We start from the raw sequence: 21,073 nt of genomic DNA, 5'->3' as shown, positions 1-21,073 counted from the left end.
TTAAAACAATGAAATCAAAAAGAGGCTTAGTGAAAATAGATTGTAAACTTGTTTTTGTGCTTAACCTGTATAATGAGCCTGTCTGTTCCCTGCGTACTCCTTTTTCCTAGCAAACAACTCAGGAAAGGAGCTAGCTAGATGGAACAGTCATCCTTTTAAAATAGAAATTTATTTTAATATGAAAAGTAATAGCCTAAGTTACAAAAAGTTTGGGAAATAAAAGAAAAATAATTACTCATAATACCATTACATGAGAGAGTGTGCTATGGGGAGGGGGAGGGGCAGAGGGAGATAAAGAGAGGAGAATCCCATCCAGGCTCCATGAGGAGCGTAGGATCCCACAACCCTGGGATCATGACCCGAGCCAAAATCAGTAGTCAGATGCTCAACCGACTGAGCCACCCAGGCGCCCCTCTGGGCATTTTCCTTGGGGGACAGGATTGGGAGACAAAGGGACAAAGGGAGGAAGGCCAGGGGCAGGGGGTGGACTCAGGCTTCTCCAGGAGGCGGTGCTGGGCTCACAGGCTGCAGGTCAGCAGCCCTCAAAACGTCCACCACAGTTCAGCTCAAAGACAGTGAGTGTCAAACTTTCCTTATATTCTTGAGATGACTTTGGTCATGAGGGGGTTTATAATATGGTGTTGGAGTATAGCCACTGGCATTACACAGAAGACATTCACATCTGCGTTGCTATAGTTTTCCGCAGGGAGCAGGAATTGGAGCAGCGTATTAAACAATTAGGATTTTTATAGGCCCCCAAGCTAGTCAACGTAAGACAGAAACAGCATAAGTGAAGGGCATTTGAGTTGCAGCAGAAACCATATGATGGAGTGCAGCCCCAGGAGACCCGAGTGGTAGGGGCTCTCCTGGAGCCTGGTGGGTGCTCGCTGCAGGTCCTATCTCAGGCTTCAGCCCCGCCACCCTCTGCTGATGCACAGCACGTGAGGACGGCGACGCCAATGACAAAAATCTTGCTATTCTGCTCCTGGAGCTACTGGAGGATCAGTCTGGGGTCTTTGTGCTGTCTCGGGTCATTGGCACGATGCAGCTTCTGAAAGTTTACTTCTAAGCACAGCTGCAAATGCATGTCGTCTATACATGGCCTTCTCACCGGCAGCCCCTGCAGCATTTGGGTGGGCTGCGAGTCACAATGCTTGCAGCAATAATTCCAGAGTTTCTTAAAATTGCTTGTAAAATGCTGCCCTCGGAAGAGGGGATGGGAAGCTTTCCCTGAGGACATCCCTTCAGGGAGACATTTAGTTTGTTCGTGGTCACGTAACAGGTTTAAAAAGTTGCTTGCAAAAACAAAGAGACAACGTTTCCTCAAAATGGGAATTCCACAGCAGCTCTGGCAATTATCTGTTAAATACTAAGGTCAGTGGGAACTAAGGAATATGTAAATATTCCTTACTAAAATCTGTGGAGAGCTACCTTCTTCTTCCTGGGGATACTTCCTAGGGACATCATGATGTGTCTGCCATGTTTTGTGTCATAATATCAGCGAACAGTACCAAACACATAAAAACACCAAGCTAAACATGAGCTTGTCAGATTCTAATTTCAAGCCATGATTCTGTAATCATAACCAATGGATAAATGATGATTTAGACTCAGATGTGTCAATTACATTTGCCTTAGTCACATGGCTATTTAAGTGGGGAAAGTTGCATTAGCAAATGTTGCTTACTGAGAGAGAGGTTGTATGAATGGTGAGAGGGCAAATTGCATTAATCCAATCCAACACATATTTCTTGAACATCTAACGTGAACCAGGCCCCATGCTAGACTTGGTGATAAAAGTCTAGACTCAGTTAATGACATAGGCAAGAATCTAAGGTTTCCACTCACCTTTCTGCCTTTTTCCTACCAAGCTTTCTCCTTTCTCCCCTACCCTAGCCTCCCTATGACTCAATGTATATGTTAAAATTCTTTTGAGTACACTGTGACTGAAAGGTAATAGCAATAATTACAACAACAACGACGACAACAACAACAACAGTGGAAGTAATCACTAATACTAATTGAATCCGTACTTTGTACCAGCCACTGTTCTAACTACATTAACTAATTTACCCCCAACAGTGCATTGAGGTCAGCACTGTACAGCATGAAATCACTTACTTCAGTTCACACGGATGGAGGTATCAGAGCCAGGCTTTGAACTTGGTATCAGTTTTTCTAGCGAATAGTCCATGAGCCTGGCTCCAGCAATCCATGCACCAGGAACACCTGCTAGTATGTTTATGGAAGGAACATAGGACAAAGTTTAACTCAGCCGGACAATAAAGTGCTATTGTCACTCTGGCTTCTATATTTGGGAAGTGACAGGAAGAAATTTGGCTGAAACCAGAGGAAAAAAAAATAAAAGCCCGAATTAAAAAGTAATGAAAATTAGGTTTGTGAAAAAATATTTAGAGGTTTAATTATATGATGCATGGAAACGCTGGCAGAGGGGTGACCTGAGTGTTTTCAAGCACACAAAGAGCCATATGAAGGAGTTATGACTAGCGATCAGCCACTTCTCCAGAAGGGACCGCAGAAGAAATAGAGACCTTTAAATAGAAGAGCTAAGTAAGATATAAGGTAATGCTTACTGACAGCTTAGCGAGAACCATTGGAAAATCTGCAAAGGGGGATTCATGAGATTTAGAGAAGAGGGCATGAATTCCAGATGGTTAAAGTGTCATTCTGTCAAAGCTTTGGACAAATGAGTGCTTTTCAGAGTGTTCTCTGTGCAGCTCCAGCAGTTAATTTATTCCCTCAGTCTTTATTGAGTATCTACCATTTGCCGGTTGCTGTGCGAGCAGCCTGGTTACAGTGGTGAAGGGAAACCGATGTGGGTTCAGCCTTCGTAGAATTTACAGTCTAATGGAGCAGACAGATAAAAAATCAAATCACCTCCTAATAAATAGAAAACTGCCTGACTAGATATCCTGAGGGCATCTGTCTCCCTGCCATCCCCTCCCACCCATGCCCTGTTTCCATTGGCTCAGCCAAGCTGAGAGCCCCGCCTTGCTCAAGGCCCCTGGGGAGGCAGGGTGGGGCAAAAACCCTAGAAGGTTCCCTGGCTGGCAGCTTCTGTAAAATAAAAACACAAACCCTCAAGGAATGAAGATTCCCTAGGGTAGAGGAAGTAGTTAGTTAGAGCAGATACTCCTAAAACCAGAAAGTGATTTCTTTAGGCTTGAGGGGAAGAAAGAGAAAGAAAAAATAAAGACCAGTGGTTCCCGGGGAGAATAGCGCTAGACATAGCGAGACCCCCTGAAAGTGAGTGGCATCCCAGGAGCCCGGGGGGATCTGCGATCCCTATCCAACTTCACGGCCCCACTGGAGGGTGGTGGTGACACCCCAGGGGAGAAATCTCTTCAGGCAGAACGGCGCTGCTTTTTATCTGGTTTATAGGCTGGATTTCACGTGGGGAAAGGATTCTGCAGCTGAAGTTTGAAAACTACTGGACAAAACCTTTTCTTAATGGCTTTATTCTGAGCATTTCGTACTTTGAATCCAGGCGAGAGTAACTGTGGGACCTCTATTTTCCCCACACGGGCACCCCAGCTCCACCAGTTTCAGAGGCACACGTGCATTTATGCTCTTTGTTTTCCCCTCCATGAGGCGATGTGCATACAGATGCTTTTCCTGTGCCGCGGGGCGGGGAGGGGCTGCGCGCACCACTCGTGGGTTCTTTTACTTGTAGTCCTTCCTCTTTTTCCCCTCTTCGTCTTTCCACGCTCTTCCCTCTTTGTTTTGCTTCCACCTCTTTGTCTACATTGCATGGATGAATTGTTAAGTTAGAAAGATAATCAACAAAGTATTAGCTTAGGGAGTGTTGTCACAGAATAATTTCTATCTTAAGAATGGTGATTTTCCAGGACAATCACTGTAGTCATGGTAGCGAATATTTACCTGATGCTTGTTATTTACTAGGTGTTGGGTTAAATGTGTCCAGGGATAGCCTCACTGAAGCCTCACAACAGACAATATGGGTCAGGCATTGTTATTAGCGTCTCTCGACAGAGGAAAATGAAGCACAGAGATTTTTGGTAATTTGCTCAAGTTCACTCCACTAATAAAAGTGGCAGAGGTGAAATTTTAATCCAAGCAATTTGACTCCAGAATCAGGGTTCTTCACCTATCGATAGCTTAGTCTCTTATTCGATTGTATTTGTTGACTTCCTGACACAAGTATAGCGCTGTTCCAGATATGGTCCCATCTCCATGTAATCATTGTTTCTTTCTACAGATTGGATTCTTCAGTAAATCCTTACAATTGCTAAAATATACAAATAAGGTAATAGATGCTCATCACACATCTTTCCTAAGATTGAAAAGTGACCTTGGAGAATTGAAATTGTCCAGATGTGTAAATTTATATTATATATAATACAAAAATCTATACACAATAGCCTAAAATGGCATAAAATACATATTTTCTATTTTGTCTTTAGCCTCAGATTCTATATGCTTATTAGTTTAATAATTTATAACGAATAATAAACAGATTAAATACATCTGATTATATTTGTCAAGCTACTGGCTTTATCTGAATTCTTTCTTCTGTGTAGCTTTCCTTTGAGAATCATTGAATCTGGGGCCTACTTTTGACATTTGGTGAATCTCAGCCTCAGTAATTTCTCACATGCTGGTAAATATTTGTGGGTTGATATATATGTGTGTGTGTGTTTATACAGGAAAACAAAACTCCAGGAAAACAAAATTAGAGGAAGAATTAGGTACATCAGAGTCACCTGTAAAGTTTTACTACATTTCTAACATATGGGATTGCCTTATGAAACAGCAGATACAAAGTAAAGTGGAAAATTGATTTAATTGCCTACTTAATTCAAATCCAAAAATATTTCATATCAGATATGTGCCTAATTAAGAATACATATTTGAAATATACAATTCATAGACTAAATTAAAAAAATTGTAATTTATTTATTTATTTTTTTGAGAGCTAGAGAATGAGCGAGCAGGAGAGGGGCAGAGAGAGAGGTAGAAAGGCAATCCCAAGCAGTCTCCGCACTCTCATTGCAGACCCTGATGTGGGGCTCAGACTCACGAACTGTGAGATCATGACCTGAGTTGAAATCAAGAGTCGAATGCTTAACCAACTGAGCCCCCCCAGGCACCCCTGTAGACTGAGTTTTTCATGACACCTCAGAGAGCTGGTTCATTTGGTTGCTTCCCAGAAGTAGAACACGTTTCTGTCTCTTCCTGGTAATGAAGCTAGAACAGTTAAACACAGCATTGTGTTTTACAATTCACAAAACCCTTTCTCATACATGAGTTCACTGACACATAAAAGCAGGGCTAAGTGGTCAGCACAAAGGCCATAGGGCTGAGCCTCTTAAAACTTTTTCATTCCTCTGAATCCAGTGCTTTTTCTAATATAATGCATACATCCCTTGTGTCGGGCCACAGTTTTCAAAAAAAAAAAAAAATTTTTTTTTTTTATTTTGTAGAGTCCTTTTTTGTTAAAAATGTCCCTTCATCTGCAGAACTGTATGACCAAAGGTTCTTACCATGGGGTTCACGAGACTACAGGGGATCCATGCCCTGTAGTCCCATGGGCGTTAGGACTAAATTCAGATGTAAATTGTTCTGTGCAAATGCAGGGCAGTGTCTATTTGAGGCAATAGCTAGTGGTTTTCAGAACATTCTTAAATTTGTGCATCTCCTGCTTCCAAAGACATAAGTCCACCGAGTTAGATATTCCCAAGTGAGTCCCCACTTCTCTTATTTTGTGATGTGCTTCATAATTAAGGATTAAGAACGACATGATCATGTCATGAAAATAATGTCTCCTGAATGAATTTATGAGACCATGTGGCCTAAGGCTCTTTGCTTTGCTTCCTGCTTGGTTAGGTAGCTTATTTTGCCTCTTACCAATATTTGGAGGAGGAAAATTTTACCATCAATTCTGAAATTCCACTACTCAGTATTGCTCAAAAGTGGAATTTGAAAAATAAAAATTTTCCTCATTATCTAACTCAAAACCGCAACCCAGAAATTAAGAGTGCAAGTCCTAAAGCCAAAAAACTTGGCTTCTAATTTCTAAACTCGGAAATTCTAAATTTCTAGAATTTATTAACTGTGGAAAGATTTGTGAACCTCTGTATGCCCAGCTATCCATTTTCTTTTCTTTGCGACAAATAGGCATGACATAAAATATGTGACCAATTTTAAGTGTACAAGTTCAGTGGCGTTAAGTACATTCATATTGTTGTGTACCTGTTGCTACCATCTATCTCCAGAACTTTCTCATCATTCCAAACTGAAACTCCACACCCATTAAACAATAATTCTCCATTCCTCATTCCCCCCAACCCCTGGCAACCACCATTCTACCTTCTCTATCAATTTGACCACTCTAGGTACTTTAAATGGAATTGTATAATATTTATACTTTTGTGACTGGCTTATTTTACTTAGCACAATGCCTTAAAAATTTTTTTTTAAATGCTTATTTATTTTTGAGAGACAGATCATGAGGGGCAGAGAGAGAAAGAGGAAGACACAGAATCTGAAGTAGGCTCCTGGCTCTGAGCTGTCAGCACAGAGACTGACACAGGGCTAGAACCCGCAAACCGTGAGATCATGACCTGAGCCAGAGTCAGATGCTTAACCGACTGAGCCACCCAGGCGCCCCATAGAACAATGCCTTTAAGATTCACCCATGATGTAGCATGTGTCAGGGTTGTTTTCCTTTTGAAGGCTGAATTATATTCCATTGTATGTACATATACCACATTTTGCTTATCCGTTCATCCATCAATGGACATTTGGGCTGCTTTCATCTTTTGGCCTTTGTGAATAATGCTGCTATGAACATGTTCAAGACTCTGCTTTCAATTCTTTTGTGTATATACCCAGAAGTAAAATTGCTGGATTGTATAATAAATGTTTTTTTTTTTTTTGAGGAAGTGCCATACTATTTTCCACAATGACTGCACCATTTTACATTCCCACCAGCAATGCTGGAATAGGGTTCCAATTTCTCCACATTCTGACCAACATTTAGTATTTTCTGTGGTTTGTTGTTGTTGTTGTTGTTGTTGTTGTTTATGGTAACTATCTTAATAGGTATGGAATGGTATTTCACTGTGGTGTTGATTTGCATTTCCATAATGATCGGTGATGTTGAACATCCTTTCATGTTACATTTTGGCCATCTGTATACCTTCTTTAGAGAAATGTCTACTTAAGCCCTTTGTCCATTTATTAATTAGGTTTTTTTTGGTTGTTGTTGAGTTGTAGTTGTTTATATATTCCGAATATGAGTCCCTTATTAGATATATATTATTTGCAAACATTTTCTCCCATTATGTGGACCGCTTATACTTTTCAAAATGGACATACTGTCAGTTCTTACTTCATAGGTGTATTAGTTTCCATGGCTGTTGTAACAAATTATTACAAACTTGGCGGAATTTTACAGAAGTTTATTTTCTCATAGTTCTGGAGACCTGAGTCTGAAATCAATACCACTTGTTCAAAATCAAGGTATTGGCTGAGCCATGCTCCCTCTAGAGGCTTTAGGGAAAGATCTGTTCCTTGCCTCTTCCAATTTGGGTAGCTGCTGGCATTCCTTTCTCTCGGCTTCTCTCTCTCTCAAGTGGCCTCCTCCTCTTTTACCTGTCTCACATCTTCCTCTGCCATCCTCTTGGGGCACTAATGAGGCATTTGGGGCTCATGCTGACAGTCCAGGATGATCTCCTTGTCACAGGATCCTTAATTAAATCACACCAGCAAGACATTCTTTCCAAATAAGGTAATATTCACAGGATCCAGGCATCAGGAACTGATTTGTTTAGGTGACCAGTACTCTGCCTCATAGAGTAGGATTGTTCTGAGGAGTCACAAAGGAACCTATGTTGATACCTAACACTGTGCCTAGGCCAGGGTAAAGCATGTCATGGTGTGTGTGAGCTGTTATTATTATTACATATTCAGTAACAGTGGTGTCAATCACTTGAAGTGACTAATGACTTGAAATCACTAATGGAGCTCTTCCTTTAAATTTTTCTCAAGATTAGCAGTGATGTCAACTGGACGATCCCCAAGAAAGACCAAGATGGGGCAAATCATATGACCTGTCATCTCCTCCCATCCATTTCTGCACAGATGGAGTCTGGTTAACACCGGTTCAGACCACGAAAAGGAAAGTGGTTCTCAAAAGCATAGCCAAGGGCCAACTGAAAGCCCATGGCCCGGGTGATTAGGGGGGGCAGGGCTGTGGCTTGATATACCTGTGAACATCTAGACTGCAGTCTTCCCCTGGGACAGTGGTGCATCTCAAGAATAAAGAACTGTTTGTATCAAGTTTAATCACTGAAATTTATTCTCCTCTACAGACGGTGCTAATATCAAGTAAGCTTAGAAATATCATTTTGATGATTTTGGTCAATTTCCTAAAGAGAGATGAGTGCTAATTATATCTAAATCGACAAACTGTACAAAAATAAATATTGATTTATGTACATAATATAGAATACATAATGTACATAATAATGAAATGTAAATGTACATTTACATACATATACATATACTTCTCTTTGAAATATAAAATTTATGGAATTTATTTAAAAATTCAGAAAATAATCATTGAATGCCTACTATATGTCTGGCCCTTTCAGGGTTGGTGAGACAGTGTGAACAAAACTGACCAAAGCTTTGTTCTTATGGAACCTGTGTTTTACTAGGGAGGAAGAAAGACAGAGAGGGAACAGATAAGTAAACAAACATGTCATATGTCACATGATAAAATGGCAGGAGGGTGCTGTTTTCTACAGAATGGTGATTTGAGCAGGACTAAGCCGTAAAGACTGTGGAAAGACATCCAGGAGGGTAAAGCTACTTAGCATGTCACAGTTCTTTCTCAGCAGTACACAGATAATGGTGTAACTAAAATCATAGTGTCTTAGAATCACTGAAATACACACAAATACCTTTATACTGATAATTGTTTTTATTTTCAAGGCACATTACATTAAAGATCATGCTTCTCACTTAACCTGAATTAGGCCAGAAACCAATACCATTCCCTATTGTCCTCTGTGGTATTAATTTTGGTGCGTCTTTTTGGAAAATATTCAGTAACAGAAATCATGGAGACCCAACAATCTCTCTTTTTGATGGCCTAATCATCACCAACTAGATCATTTTTGTTATGTGTTCTCTTGAAGATCAGTATGTTGAAGTCCTCAGTATCTCAGAACATGACCTGAGTCGGAAATAGGGTCATTGCAGATGTAGTTTAGTTAGGATGAGATCATTAGATGGGTCTTAATTCATACGACTGCTACCTTTAGAAAAAAGAAGAAAGTTAGAGACAGAGACAGATATACACAGAGGAAAGATAATGTGAAGAGACACAGAGAGAAGGCAGCTATCTCAGGGCCAAGGAGTGAGGTCTGGACAGACCTCTCCCCTGTAGCCATCAGAAGGAAATGACCTAGACACCTGATGTCTTGATCCCTGACTTCTGGCCTTCAGAACCATGAGACGATACATTTCTATGGTTTAAGCCACCTAGTTTGTGGTATTTTGTTACAACAACTCTAGCTGTCTACTACAATCGTAATTTTAAAACTATCATTTATAAATTCATAATTACGGAGAAGTAAATATCTAGTGACTAGAAGCTCTGAAAAAAAAATTCCAAAATATTCCTTATGTCATGGATGTTGTCACAATTAGATAAGAATCTGTTCTTAAGAGAAATGGTCACCCAGGTTCTAAAATTTTGCCTCCACGGCTGTGTAGACAACATACATTGTCTTCATACAATGTGCAATCAGTACATTCCATATGTGCAGGTCCCTACAAATGTATAACTTTCATTATTTGTCTAATAATGAGACTTGACCTACATTTTCAGGCACTATTCTGCCTAATGACAGAAATTGTGGTCATCTCTCTGGAGTTTCATATTTAAACTTCAGTTAATTCATGATTCTGCCTTCTTTCTGAGGTGCATTCCATTTTGAGGTCAGCTACGGAGTCATGCCCCTGGGTGGGTGCATTCAGGGGCGATTACGGGGAGTGGGCAAGACGGGGCTTCTGCTGTGCCCAGCCTGTTCGTAAATCTTTTGGCATCTGCTGAGTCATAGCCTTTCTGCCTGGGGCCCAGCGGGAACCATGCCTCCCCATCGGTCTGGATACCCTCTTAGCAGTGTGTATGCTGTCTTCCCCCTGCTGACCTCTAGCCTCCTTCAGGTGCATCAGCTTTCCCTCATGCCATTCATGCCCCTTCTTGGGGGATGGTAGGAAGTTTTAGGATCTCTCCCATGCCCTTTGGAGGCTGAACACAGTGTCTGGGACTGTTCTAGGCCTGTCTCAGCCTAGGCCTGCCATCACCACTCTATAGCTGCTGCAGAATAGAGGAGACTCTCACATCTTATTTGCTCTATTGGCTTTCCTGAAACTTATAGATGAACTCTATCGTGAGGTGTCCAAATTTTCTGGGGGCTTTCTCATTGGACCAACCCACTGCACACACTTTCTGGAACTCAAGTGGAGGTCAGCAAATCACAGGGCTCCCCGCTCTGAATCATCACCAGGACCAGCCCCGAGAGCACTTTGCTCTGCTTGCACAGAAACTTGCTCTTCAAGTGAGCTGTCAGCTTACACCTGGACCAAGCATTTTGTTTGTCTTCTGCCTCCTGAAAACTAAGAATTATGAGATCGCTAGTCTCTGGAGCAGAAAAGACCTACATCTGGCAGTCAAAAAGGTGAATGCCTGGGAATACAAGAACAGAAATGAAGTGATGCCCCAAAGGGACTTAATATGTCAGATATTATTCTGCCACATGTTTTCATTTTGATATGGTGTATTTCCAGTGCTGTTGTTGTTGGTTTTTTTTTCTAGCCGAAGGGGGTTTACTTCTTTTATAATATTTTTGTTGTTGATGAGAGCCTTTGTTCTCCCTAGTGTCTACATCATACCCTATTAGTTAGCTGGGTGCTTGAGAACGCATGTTATTTTGCATATTAGAAAAATTAGTCATTATGATGATGCTCCTGCTTCCATATTATTGAAGGAAACATTCAGGAAAGAAAGAATACAGTTAATGATTCATTATTAAATGTGCATATTAAGTTGAATATTTTCACAAAGAAAAAGTACCATTTCAACTGTCTTATAGTGTATGATTTAAAATGCAGTAGAGGGGTGCCTGGATGACTCAGTTAGTAGAGTATGTGACTCTCTGTCTTTGAGTTGTGAGTTTAAGCCTCATGCTGGGTGTGGAGATTACATGAATGAATAAATAAATAAACCTTAAAATGCAGTAGAGCAACCAGCAAAAAGGACTAAGGAATCTTCACTTTCTTCCCATACTGATATTCATTTCACTCTTCAAAGATGCATATCATTGATTAGTGTTTCTTTTAAAATTTAATTTTCTTCATACTAATCAACTTTGGAGTTAAAATGGCCTTTGAAATTTTTATTTATAATTTTCTAATTTTATTTAAAAAATTTTTCTGCTTGTTTATTTTTGAGAGAGAGAGAGAGAGAGACAGAGTGTGAGCAGTGGAGGGGCAGCGAGAGGGAGACAGAATCAGAATCAGAAGCAGGTCCAGGTCCCAAGCTGTCAGCACAGAGCTCGGCACGGGGCTTGAACCCACAAACTGCAAGATCATGACCTGAGCTGAAGTTGGACACTCAACCGACTGAGCTACCCAGGCACCCCTATAATTTTCTAATTTTATAGGATAAATTGAGGGTCAGAGAATTCAAATGATTCCCAAGGTCATTCAGAAATCAAGATCTTCTGTCTCCCCAGGCTAAACCTCTTTTCACTGTCCTGTGTGCCTCTTATACCAGATTTAGAATGTTATCTATGAGGAAATGTTATTTAAGGTATGCTTGAGTATACCTGCAAAAATAATAGTGGGGTCCATGGGGGGCTTGAAATAGGGACAGGATCCAATTTATTAGCATGCTTTGTCAGCCACAAATGGCTCCTCTAACATAAAATTCCTCAGAAATGTAGTTCACAGCCATTCTGAAACATATTCCAGGTCTCTATAAGTTATAAGAGATATGATCAGCATTTAATGATATTTTTTTAAAAAACACAGAATACAGTAAAACAAAATGGAGTCATTTTTCCCCCACACATAAAAGCAAACTAGATTGAGCTACTTGATGTTTTCATCCACTTTCAAAAAAAATCAGTGATGCAGCTCTGGAGAAAGAGGAGCGGACCACGCGTTACAGTATCATTATTTCTGGAAGGGTTGTTAGCGCATCAGATAATGTGATCCAGGGAACAGAAATCCGCTTGCAAAAAGAGGGGGTGATTCTACTTAAATGCATGAAAAGACAGGATGCTGTAAAGAACGAAGGATGGTGGTGGACAGTGAGGTTTCTGAGATGGTAATCATATGTTCAAAAGATGGTTTGAGTACCAGTAGCTCATATGCAGCAGGAGAGAAAAGATTTCAAGGATTTCAAATGTTGTTAAGGATGTGTCCTGCCAAGGAAACGAGTTTGAATGTAAGATGCAGCTTTTTTAAACTGGCAAAACCCCTTTCCCTCTGCCCAGGAGGTGAAGGATAATTTTTTTTGTGAAAGAGGGAATAGGGAATTCTTACCATAGAAGTCTTATTTTCTGAATAATAAAGAGTTTACCTTATAATATCAGCACAGTGTCTGTACATGGAATTTCATGTATTTTAGCCATTATTGTCATGGTAGAAATATCGGTTTATAAACTCCTAAAATATCAGTAAAAAAAATGTTTAGAATAAACATGTTCAACAAGGTCACAGGGATACAAATACACAAAAACCTATTGCACTTCGCTATGCAAGTAACACAAAGCTATAAAATAAAAAAGATTCCATTTAGACCAAAGCAAAACATTTGATTCTCGGAAATTTTTTTCAACTTGAACATAATATTTTATCAAAAAATTAAGTCCTGGGGGGAGCCAAGATGGCAGAACAGCATGGAAGTTTTTTGTGTGTCTTGTGTCCATGGAATACAGCCAGACCAACACTAGACCATCCTGCACACCTAGAAAACTGATCTGAGGATTAACGCAACAATCTGCACAACCTGAACCACAGAATTCAGCAGCTACGTGGCAAGGAGAGGTGAATTGGGGGAAACAGAAGCCGCAGAGGGCAGGGAGCTGTTTTTGCTTGCAGAGAGAGGATGGAGCAGGAGGAAGAATACGGGAAAAGCAGCCCCCCAAAAGCAGCTGGAGAGAAAGTAGAAAAGTGGAAACAGCCACAGGGACTGAACTAAAAAGGGAGAAAGCAGAAAGGAGAGGGTTTAAATTCCATTAAGACCATAAACAGGGGGACGGCAGAGTCTGAAACTCCGCAGCTCCATACCTGGTGGTGCTCTGGTAAGACGGGCGAATCCTCAGGAGCAGAGTGGAGTCTGGGGTTCTTCAGGCCACACCGGGAGAGGCGGTTCCCCTGCTGGGAGGACACCTGGTGGAGGCTGTGTGGGTCCCCCAAAGGCAAGGCCCCAGTGGACCTGGGAGAACAACCACACTCGCTGGTGCTGGAACAAGGTCGTTAAGGGTGAAGCCTGGTGCCAGATGTGCCTTGTGACTTTTCATAGTCCCTGAAACGCTGCTGCTACACTATCTCGCGCACTTTTTCTGGGGCGGGCTGGCACCAGCTGAAGTCTCTTGAGTATCAGCAGCAGCACAGCCCCTCGAATGTTCCTGGGTGTGGCCGGCACCCTGCCATTGCTCGGTGAGACACTCCTGCGGAGGGAAAGAATGGGTCAAAGCCGCAGTCCCTCAGAAGTAAGGAGTCGCGAAAAATGGCCTCACTGGAGACAAACTCAGGAGAGAGGTACTGCCTGAGGCTTGGTCACGGACTGTGTAAAAGTGGGGAGTGGATGGAAGCCGAAGACAAAGGACTGGTGCGGGACTGCTGATCGGGGAGAACAGAGTTCCAATACTAGAGGCTGGAGAGCTGGGTGACGCATTTTCACCGCTCCCGCGCATGCACATACGCACCTACTAGCGCCACAGCAATCCACCCCAGTAAGCTAAGCGGCGCCATCTAGTGGAGAACGGAGCCATTACGCTAAGCCCCGCCCAACTAGGCCAACCTGGCTCTTCAGGAACACAAGTCTCTCCACCTGCTTAGTTTATGGACTATAAAGCACTTCATAGTCTGACTTCTAGGGGAAAACGAAGTAATTTTAGTGGTATTTCAGTCTGTTCGCTGGTCCATCTATTCAATTTTATTTCTTTCCTTTTTTCTTTATTTTCTCTTTTTCATTTCTTTTTCTTGAATACAGAAAGAGAAAAATTCATTTTTATTTTCAATTTTTATTAAAAATATTTTTCTTCAATTTTTTCTGCTATATTTTTTAATTTTGTGTAATTTTTTCAAATCCTATTTTACTTCCTTCACTTCATTTTAGTCTACTTCAGTGTATTTATTTTTTCAAATTTTCAAACGATTTCCTTCTTTTTTCTTTCCCCTTTTTTCTCTAATCTATCAAGCCCCTTTCAGCACCCAGACCAAAACACACCTAGGATCTAGCATCATTTATTTGACTTATGTGTATGTGTGTGTGTGTGTTTGCTTTAATTTTAATATTTAATTTTAATTTTTTTACCCCATTAGTTACCTTTCTCCCTTCAAAATGATGAATTAAGGAATTCACCCCAAAAGAAAGAGCAGGAAGAAACTACAGCCAGGGACTTAACCAATGCAGATACAAGCAAGATGTCTGAACCAGAATTTAGAATCACGATAATAAGAATACTAGCTGGAGGGGCGCCTGGGTGGCTCAGTTCGTTGAGCATCTGACTTCAGCTCAGGTCATGATCTCGTGGTTTGTGAGTTCGAGCCCGCTTCAGGCTCTGTGCTGACAGCTCAGAGCCTGGAACTTGCTTCAGATTCTGTGTCTCCCTCTCTCTGCCCTTCTCTCGCTCTCTCTCTCTCTCTTTCTCAAAAATAAACAAACATTTAAAAAATAATAATAATAAAGTTTAATGTCGATGAGGTGCCTGGGTGGCTCAGTTGGTTAAACCTCTACTCTTGATTTCAAGTTTCTTATTGAATACCAAAAACACAAAATATACTTTTAAAAGGATGAAAAAAATAACTATTTTAAGATAAAAAAACTTCCATGCATCAAAAAACACTATACACTGAAAGTGTAAGCTGTAGATTAGTATAAAACATGTGAAATGCACATAAATCACAAAGGATTTGTATCCAAAACATAAAGATCTTAAAGATGAGAAAAATGACAAAACAATTCAACAGAAAAATGATCAAAGTATGTGGATAGGCAAATGACTGAGAAAGAAACCAGAAAAATGTTCAACTTCACTTGTGATAAGGGAAATGCAAAATTCATAGATTGGTGAAACGATGGAACTATCTCTCACAGCAATTGGGTAATAAGAATTCAACAATGTCAGTTCTGAGTGTGTGTGATATATATTCTCCACCTCTACATATATACATAGCATGTGTGTATGTGTGTATAAATACACACACACATATATATATATATTAAATAAGCAGAAAAAGAGGTACAAGAAAATTTTCACTGAGTTATGGTCTATAATCTTAAAAAATTAGAAACTGACATCTTCAATCAGGAAAAGATAGTTTGGAATAATATATAACCACTAAAATAAATACACTAGATACATATATTTCAAAGTGTATGAAATGTAAACAGTATGTTTTCACATTAAAAAAGGCAAAATTGAAGTATATACACAGAAAATTCCACTTAAAGTTATGCAAAACACACTGTATATGTTTTATGTCTACATATGTATTTAGGAACAGTATAAAAATGCACATGGTTATAGTAAACACTACCTTTTGAGTAATGGTTAGTTCCGGCCGGAGGGGGATGTGTTCTGAGTTGAGGAGGGTTCACAGGGAACTTCAGCTACATTAGCTGTATGTTATTTCTTCCCCATGTGGTATTTTCAGGGTATATTTTATATTTTTTGTGTACATTTCTGCGTGCTTGATAATATGATGCTTTTTTTAAAATAATATGATACTTTTTCCCTGAAAAAGCTTGCTTTGTAAAATACAGAAATAATTGAGACAAATTTATAATGGCTAACATTCAAATTCCATTTGATGATTGGTTAAAGGAAATGAGCATTCAGTAATAGAGAACTACAAATAAATCATCACACTGATTAATCCATATCTCTATAATTTGTTAGTAAATTCTAGCAACATTAAGAACCCATTGTATAAATATTACCAAATAAGTAAAAATTATAAAATGTAAAATTTTGGATCTGTTGGATCTGAAAATGACATTTTAATGTTTCTGGTCACATTTTCAATTGCTTTAGTTTTTATTAAAAAAAAAAGCTATGAAACTATTGGATATGATTTGGTGTCATAATCTTACTCTTTGGAACATTCTCCGGGGAAATAAACAGATTAAAAAACTATTTCATTAGAAATATTTATAGTATGCTATTTATGATTGCAAAAACAAAAACATAACAGGGAAAGCCCAAATGTCTAATAATAGGAGCTGGCTAAGCAAAATAGGTCACATTACAACAGAAGATCACTGCAGAACTATAAAAATGTCAACTATATGGCTCATGGTGATGCATGAAAATATGAAATAAAATTAATTTTGTAAAGCAGTTACAAACATGTCAACTGTGAAAACCCTGCTGACACATGGAAATATACATTAAAATTAATTTGAAAGAGCAGAACACATTATTTCCTGATTTCATGATTTCCACTAGGAAGAAAAAAACAACAGTATTCGGCAAAGAGAATTTGGAGAGGAATAAATACATTAAATTGGGTTTATTGGATTATAATTCCTTCCTTTAAAGTTGCCTAGTTGATGTGTATTCATTAATGAAATAAGACCACAGGGACTTTGTCATAGCGTAATGATTTTATTTGTGCCATGTGGTGTGATTAGAAAGTACACACCTTTTCTAGAGGATATCGTTCATCCTCTAGGCAGGGGACCACATGATGTACTGGGGAAGAACATTTTTCCCTAATAGATATGCCCAGTCTCAACCATGTTAAAATTTTACCATGGTAATAGTTGTTGGTTAGTTTCTTATTTTGTAAAGGATATAGCTGCTGCATAATAAGATGCTAAATCCATTCACGTAATATTTACTAGAGTAGTTTATAACAATCATGTTACCATGAGCTACAAACCTGTATTCGTGTCCAATTCTATACACCATTGTGTGCCATAGCTAAGGTTAATCTTCTATCTGGATCAAGATACGTATGAGCCAAAGGAACAAGAAACCCACAAAAATTGTAGCTTAGCCCTTCTGCAAAAAATCTTTTATTAGAAATGAATGCATGAATGAAATTATTGAGGGGGTAAAAATAGAAAAACTATGGCGAGTGATAATATTAGAAAAATAAAATTAACTCTCTGGGATAGATAGGCTATTCTGGAATATTTTTTTCTAGAGAAACAAAATTTTAATATAAGAATAATATTTTAAGTCATCAGCTAAAAAATTTGATTCTACTACTTCCCGCCAAAGGTAGAGAAAAGACTGATGTTCTAGAAAGATGCCCGTGGGTTTGTGTACTTTCAGCACATGGTCACTCACTCCTGAGGAGGAAACAAACTCCTGTTTGTGAAGCAGGGCTCAAGCATACACCCTGAGTGGGAGGATTTGAGCGAGAGCATTAAAGTCATCAAAGGCGGGAGAAGAGCTGATATTTGCTTTGCTCATAGATTGTTTTTTGCATTTAAACTTGTATGTATGTGTGTATGTATGTATGTATTTTTAAGCTTTTTAAATTTATTATTTTTTAAATGTTTATTTATTTTGAAAGAGAGAGCATGAGCAGGGGAGAGGCAGAGGAGAGGCAGGGGAGAGAATCCCAAGCAGGGTCCACGATGTTAGTGTGGAGCCCAATGTGGGGCTCAATCTCATGAACCTCGAGATCATGACCTGAGCCAAAACCAAGAGTCAGACACTGAACCAACTGAGCCACCCAGATACCCCCTTATCTTTAAACTCTTTTTTTAAATTGAAGTCTGGTTCACACACACATTTAAACTTTTTTTTTTTTAATTTCAGAAAGAAAATGAAATCATTAAATCTTTTCCCAAGTAAAGGATGTTTAAATCTATTATTATAAAACAGTTTGTACATAGTTTAATAAATTGTTTTCCAAGCATTAGGCTTACAGTTGGTGAAAAATAATATATGGTATTAACTTTTGCTTCATAATATATTTACCTTTTCTGCAAAATAAATCCAACTAAATGTTTTACTATCTAGTATCGGGTTATTTAAGATAGGATGTTCTCAAGGTCATATTGTCAGAAATCAGTGAAACCTAAGTAACAACATTGTAGAAAAAAACAGAAAACCATAGAAATACTAATTATTTTTCCATTTATAAAATAAGACAATTGATGCTAATAACTCAATGTGGTGAGAGATGATATGAAGACTAAGTAAAATACTTAGAAATAAAACATTAAAGGGGCATTGATAATGTGACAAAAGCCAATATTGTACAACTGAATCTGCATAATCAGCTACTTCGAATTTTCCCTCAGAGCTTCAAATGGACCAGAATGATGATGAAGAAGCAGCAGTACCTCAATAAATGTTGACCAATGCCTCTACAAAGATTATTGGACAGAAGGCTTGAAAATACTATTGGGATAGAGTATAAGTATAGTAAAACATAAGTACAGTGTTAGACCTTATCCACATGCTGAGTAAACTTCAATGCACACAATCCATGCATGGCACTCTGGCTTATCGATACTTGTATCCATGGAAAATTTAGTGTGATTCTAAGAAGGTTAGTGATAAAGTAGGAGTCTCACCTTTTGATTCACGTTTGCTGTTTGTTTATTGCGGTGGTGGTCTGTTTCCAGGTTTAAATCATAGCCTGTGGAAGAAAGATGAGAGCAAAAGACAAGCCTGTGGATTGGAACTTAGAAACAGTGTGAGTATCCAGACTTACGTGTTGAGTTGGGACGTAAGGTAAGCTAATGTAAGATTAAAAAAGATAAATCAGAGTTTTCTTTTCTTTTCTTTTTTTTTTATTGGAAGATGGAGGTTTATCGAGTTGCATATCTAAAGCTCTATTTAAGAGCATCTGGGTCACTCTATGTGTTGGTTAAGCATCCAACTCTTGAATTAGGCTCAGGTCATGATATCATGGTTCATGAGTTCAAGCCCCATGTCGGGCTCCACACTGACAGTGTGGAGACTGCTTGGGATTCTCTCTCTCTCTCTCTCTCTCTCTCTCTCTGAAAATAAATAAATAAACTTAAAAAAGACTTTAACCCCAAATAGTCTAGTTACTTGCATACATTTCACCATAACAATGATTAGTGAAGATAGGCAAAGAAAGAAAAGTCTGAAGTATAATATTGAAAACACATATGATATATTACATAGGTCCCTTAGGGTTAAATTGTACATGCAGCACCTCTTATAGCATCCTTGTCACCCTCGGGTATCTACTGAGCAGCTGGTAACCATCTGTTCTGGCAATTGTTTGAATGTGCTTACCTTCAGAGCCACTCTCTTCGTGTAAATAAGTATGACATCTTGGAAATCTTTGACACAAAAACACTTAAAGTTCATCCAGGTCAAGTCTGTACTGATGAATGAATTTCCTCCACAGTGCACTTCTTTTTCTTTTTCTTAAAAAAATTTTTTTTTAATGTTTGTTTTTGAGAGAGACAAAGAGACAGAGCATGAGCGGGATAGGGGCAGAGAGAGAGGGAGACAGAATTCGAAGCAGGCTCCAGGCTCTGAACTGTCAGCGGACAGAATAATGCAGGACTCTTACCCATGAACTGTGAGATCATGACCTGAGCTGAAGGTGGACGCTCAACTGACTGAGCCACCCAGTCGCCCTTCTTTTTCTCTTTTGAGAGAGAGAGAGAGAGAGAGAGAGAGAGAGAGAGAGAGAAAATCTTAAGCAGCTCCACACTCAGCCAGCAGCCGGACATGGGGCTCACTCTCATGACCAACCATGAGATCACTACCTAAGCCAAAATCAGGAGTTGGATGCTGAACCAACTGAGCCACCCAGGTGCCCCCACAGTGCATTTCTTCTGAGCATTCACTCAGCTTGTCCTGGAACAGGACGTAGTGGTTTCAATTCCAGAAATTTTCTGAGCACAATAACACATGTACAGAACTGTGCAAGGTCCTGAGAGAGAAATAAAGTCAAATTAGAAATGGAGACTTGGAGAAGTCACTGAGTTCCTCTTTGAAGTACCCATTCTGATCCAAACAAAGCCACTAAAACAACCTAAGATGACAAGGCAATCATTTTCATGGTCTAGAAACATACAAACACAGAAACACAGTGGACTGCAGGGCTAAAACTAGGAGTTTCTGGCTCATAAACTGTCAGAAATGAATGGCAGCTCCATTCCTATCAAAAAAGCATTTCATGCATGATCGAGGACTGGAGCCACACTCAATGTCTAAAACTGGGGTTGGGTGCTCTCTCCTGGCCCCAAAGGATCCAGAAAACAGCTTCATTGCAGTGCAGCTGCACTAGGCCTAGGCCAAATTTCTTGCTATCTTGGTGTCTGTGTCTCCCGGACCCTCAATATCACTGTAGAATGGAAGTCCAGCGTGGCTGTGACAAGGCCTGAATCTGGATAAGAAGGTGAGGAACAGGTTGAGGCAAAAGAAGGGAGGGCAGCCGAGAGAGGCAGAGGAGAAAACAGATCTCTACTCAAAGACCGTGGGAATGAGGTGCCTGAGTGAATCAGTTGGTTAAGTGTTTGACTCTGGATTTTGGCTCAGGTCATGATCTCGTGGTTCCATGGGTGCAAGCCCCTCACTGAGCTCTGTGCTGGCAGTGTGGAGCCTGCTTGAGATTCTCTCTCTTCCTCTCTCCCTCTCCCTTCCCAGCTTGCTCTCTCTCTCTCTCTCTCTCAAAGTAAACAAATAGACTTAAAAAACAACAACCCCCCCCAAAGATGCTGAAGATAATTGACACTGAGAAAAACAGTCAACAAAACAAAATTGGAAGACGAACTTATCAGCAATAAAGTTCAAATAGGAAAACAATATCAACATAACTTTAAGTATGG

The 21,073-nt window shown here is 39.7% G+C and overlaps 1 long non-coding RNA gene across 1 annotated transcript; it reads right to left on the bottom strand.

Annotated features, from left to right (window-relative positions):
- Positions 1-11,817: 11,817 nt before the first annotated feature.
- LOC125914589 (uncharacterized) lies at positions 11,818-19,664 on the bottom strand. The gene is made up of 4 exons (XR_007455357.1): positions 19,527-19,664; positions 18,833-18,897; positions 13,354-13,736; positions 11,818-12,729 (listed from the first exon to the last, which is right to left on the bottom strand). It is a non-coding gene; the product is annotated as an uncharacterized LOC125914589 (long non-coding RNA).
- Between the last annotated feature and the right edge of the window lie 1,409 nt (positions 19,665-21,073).

Source organism: Panthera uncia (genome assembly GCF_023721935.1).
Source record: "Panthera uncia isolate 11264 chromosome D3 unlocalized genomic scaffold, Puncia_PCG_1.0 HiC_scaffold_8, whole genome shotgun sequence".
Classification (NCBI taxonomy): domain Eukaryota; kingdom Metazoa; phylum Chordata; class Mammalia; order Carnivora; family Felidae; genus Panthera; species Panthera uncia.
The sequence above is the reverse complement of the archived record's forward strand: the minus strand, read 5'-3'. Positions and strand labels throughout refer to the sequence as shown.